This window comes from Pyxicephalus adspersus, chromosome 10 (assembly GCF_032062135.1).
Source record: "Pyxicephalus adspersus chromosome 10, UCB_Pads_2.0, whole genome shotgun sequence".
NCBI lineage: Eukaryota > Metazoa > Chordata > Amphibia > Anura > Pyxicephalidae > Pyxicephalus > Pyxicephalus adspersus.
Genome location: NC_092867.1, coordinates 31190889 through 31195485, shown reverse-complemented (window position 1 = coordinate 31195485; position 4597 = coordinate 31190889). Strand labels below are relative to the sequence as shown.

The 4597-nt window shown below is 46.0% G+C and overlaps 1 pseudogene; it reads right to left on the bottom strand.

Moving 5' to 3' along the window:
* Positions 1-3253: 3253 nt before the first annotated feature.
* Positions 3254-4597, bottom strand: part of LOC140339972 (PC-esterase domain-containing protein 1A pseudogene) — a 5276-nt pseudogene continuing 3932 nt past the window's right edge.

The following is a 4597-nucleotide window of genomic DNA, read 5'->3' as shown; positions in this document are numbered from 1 at the left end:
TTAACAGCCCCACAATTGGTTTGGTATTCATATACATTTTACATCAATATTTTTCATGGCCCCGTATAGCAGGGCATGCAATGGTGGCAAAAAGAGTCTGTCGTCTGCCACCCAGAAAGTCACAGTGCATTGGTTCATCCGCCACAGGGCAATTTGCAGCAATATGTCTTTCTTCCCGGCAGCATTAACATGTTTGGCTCCCTCCTGGGGGGGCTAGCATTCCCAGTCTCTCCCGCCATACATTGACTGCAGTCTATTACCCTTGGCTCCCCTTTTCTCGCTCTCTCCACCCCCATCCCTTGGTTCACTCTTACCCACAGCTGGGGATGGTCTGGTCTTGGGGTGGAAAGTCCGTGAGCACTGAAGGGAGGTGTTTAGGTTCTCAGTAGCCAAGTACCTTTCCACTAGGTCCACCAGCTTATCGGCTGTTGACGGGTCTCCATGGCTCACCCACTTTTGTATGGAAACCGGAAGGGATCTTAGGAACCGGTCCATGACTACCTGTTCCACAATTTGCGGTCCTGACAACAGCTCTGGTTGTAGCCACTTCCTTGTTATGTATCAGGTCATACATCTGGGATCTGGGAGGTTTTCTTGCTCAATAGGACCAGTTATACACCCGTTGGGCACGGACAGCCAACGTGACACCAAGCCGTGCCAGGATTTCTCCCCTAAGGCGGACATAGTCGCTTGCTTCCGACGGCTCTAGGTCATAATAGGCTTTTTGGAACTCTCCAGATAATAGCGGGGCCACTAATCCTGCCCACTGTTCCCTAGGCCAACTTTCCCTCTCGGCAGTTATTTCAAATGTTGTCAAAAACACCTCAGGATCATCATCCGCAGTCATCATCGGCGTCAGCCTGCTCTTGTAAAGATATCTGATTGCATCTAATTGTTGTTGTTATCTCTGTGCTTGTATTTCCAACAATTGCTTGTGGCAATTGCGTATTGGTTAATACGCTTTTGCTCCACATTGGCCTGCTGCTGGTTGGCATTGGCCAAAACAAGCTGTTTTAGTATCTCCTCCTTGCTGGCCTTCCAAACACCGGCTTCTTCCACCATATGCCTGCATCCTCCACCATATGTAAGATCGCCCGTAGCAACGGGGGGTGTTTCAAATAGGAAACAGAGACATTAGATTTCAAGTGTATCAAGGGTTTTATTCACTTAACACTATTTCCACACAAAAACAGGCAAAATAAAACAAACAGCAAAAATAAAGCCTGGCCACTTGACCACTAACTAACTGTTAGTTCCCTTAACTAGCAATCCAGCCCAACCTAGTGCTGTGCAGGACCTAAGGCCCTAACCATACATCTTTTGCAACAAAGTTTGTGTCTTTACTCCCAGTTCCCAGTTCCCAGTTCCCCTTGGACCTCCTCCCAGCTCACCAGCCAAGACAGAGCCACAGGAATAAGCAGGCTGGGAGTTTATATCCCCAGCCTAATTTCCAGGATGCATTTCAGGTGAGCCAGTTACACCTGATCATACCCAGGCCTCTTTAGCTCCCCCACCCGGCCAAGAAGCTTTGTGTCATTAAGCCTGGTACTTCAACCCCACCTTCAAGTCAAAAGGAAAACTGACTAAACAGAAAAATAATCTGCGTATAACCTGTATCTGGGGCAAATGTACCTGTCATCCTGGAAGAAACCCTGTAATTTATTTAGCCAGCTGTTACAATATATATATTGTATTGAGAGAGAGAGGGAGAGAGAGATTTGGATATAAGTGATTTCTTTGTAATGTATTAGAACTGTAAATTAGTATTATATTTAATTTCTGTTAGTATTTGATAAAGAGTGGGGGCTTTTCAAGATCCTAGTCTTAGATCCCAGTTAAGACTGGAGCATATTTTTAGTTGAGTGAGCCAGACGGTGCATTTATAATAATATATATTATTTGGGTCATGACCTCTTCTTTGTTTATACTGATTTATGACAGGTGAACCTAAGCATTTTGCCTTATGATAGCTGATAATTAAATGATTAGGATATGTTACCCAAGGTGATCCTTTGGTTACATTATATTGACCAAATATTTAATGTTTTTCTGTTTTGTTAGGCTAGTGATTTAAATAGTTGCATAAAGTATGCTGGAGAGTTTAATTACAATTTTAATATCACTTCCCCATAACCTTAAGTTACAAGTTTCTGCGTGTTCCTAATTATTTGACACAGTTATACATTTGGTACAACCCATAAATAATTTAATGTTTGTTGACAATGACCTTATACATGGCAACCTTGGTGAAGAACACTGTAACATCATCATTGTGTAAGTTGCAGCATGTTTTCATACATCAGGCATTCCGCTGGACAATATATAAGTACGTCATTTTATTTTTCAACAGGTCACTAGGTCAATATGAGAGAAGACACCAACATGCCAAAGAAAGACAAATATAGTTGGTAAGTCACATATTATATACTTTATTTTACTTTTGTTGTTTTACATTGTGATGTTAACGATAGGGGAGGGGGTATATATAAATGTATATAGCTGTTAATCTGTAGCTGAACTACCCATTAAACATTCCTTGGACCATTTAAAACTTTTAATGAAAATGTAAACATTTGGCATCTAGCGCCTGGGTACTGGGCAGTGGGCAGGCGGCAGCAGTAACAGCATGAGGAGGAGGAGGCAGGCCCAGAGACGGAGTGTGGACTGCCATCTAGAGCTGGGTACTGGGCAGGAGGCAGCAGCAACAGCAGGAGGAGGAGGCGGTGGGCCCTGAGTTGGAGCAAGGGCGGCATTAGAAGTTGAGGCCATCATCCTTTATTGACAGTGTAGAAGGTGTAGCTATTGGAGACATGAATGGATGAATGAGATTCCCACTGTCCCTACAGTGGCAGTGGGCCCTGAGACGGAGTGTGGATGGCTGTGTTACTCCTCCTGCTCTTACTGCTGCGGCCTGCCCAGTACCCAGCTCTAGATGCCAGATTAGACTCAAGCTCAACAGGATCTTCTTTCGCCGCTGATTCCGCCAAGCCTGTTCCCTTTCATGTGGTTACGCTACATAGTAGGTAGGGACAGATTGGAATCTCGTTCTTCCATTCATGTCTCCAATAGCTACAGCTTCTACACTGTCCATATAGGTGATGGCCACAACCTCCAATGCCATCCTTGGTCTGTCTCAGGGCCCACCGCCTCCTCCTCATGCTGTTACTGCTGCCGCCTGGCCACTACCTATCTCTAGATGCCAGTTACCAATGCTGTCCACGCTCATCTCAGAGCCCACCGCCTCCTCTTCCTGCTATTCCTGCTGCACGCCCCAGGCTTGATCAATATGAGCCATCAGGATGCAGGTATACTTCTGATGAGCCACCTAATTCGTGTGGGTGGCATCCTTAACCCTGAAATGCAGCTGGAAGTGGAAATGCATGGTAATCACATCAAATTGATACAAATCTGCCAGAGTGGGGCTGTAGAAAATCCGTTCTATGATGTCACAGTGTACATTAGGAATTGGGTACTGTAGCACTTCACCAGCTTTAAATCCAACAGGCAAGGCCATGTTCCATATCACCAGACATTCGGGGCTCAGCACCTCGGTGAGCCGAATAAACAGGTGGTCCAGGTTGGTTTTGTAAATTTGCAGTGATTGTTCATGATACCTGATAACATCCTATATATGCGAGTTGATGATGACAACGTCGGGCTGAGGTCCCTGTTCGAAGTCCGCCAGGGCACTCTCTATGTACTCCGGAGAGACATGGGTCAGGAAATAGAACCGTACAAGGTGGGGGTCAGTTCTGTAATGACACACTTCGCGGTAAATTATTCCATTGTGCATTTCACCCAGAGATCCCCCAACGTGTCGTTTGCAAATGACATCTCACCTTTCCCTTTCAGCCGGTTCTCAGTCCGAAAGTCATCATTCTGCAGTATTTTCACAAGATCCTTGTTGACGGATCTTTGAATGGAGTCTCCCAGGATGGCCACATACTTGTTGTAGAGAAGTCTCCGGAGGTCTGCCAAGCTGAATACCTTCATGCCTCAATGTGGTCGTCCAGGACCTCTCGGTTCCCGTTACACATACCGGTGTCTCCCATCTCATCCCTCCGACATATACAGGGAGACTGCTGTCCCACTTCCCAATTCCGGGGTAACATACACAGAAATTTAGTCCCATAAAGCATGGTACCGATGGATGAAGCAGAAGATGTGGCCTTCTACATTCAATCACAAATTTCAGATTACACACTTACATTACACATTTCGGGGTGTCATTAAAGATGCACTACACCCAGCTCTAGATGCCAGTTACTAATGCCGTTCACATTCTATCTCAGGTCTTGCTATCTACTGAAAGCACATGAAAGGGACCGGGCTTGGCGGAATCAGCGGGTAAAGAAGTCCCTATTATGCTTAAGTCTAGTCTGGCATCTAGAGCTGGGTACTGGGCAGTGGTCATGCGGCTGCAGTAGGAGCAGGAAAGGTAGGCGGTGGGCCCTGAGAAGTGTGGATGGCATTGTTAACTGGCATCTAGAGCTGGGTACTGGGAGGAGGAGGCGGTGGGCCCTGAGATGGAGCAAGGACGGCATTAGTGATTGAGGCCATCACCTATATGGACAGTGTAGAAGCTGTAGCTACTGGA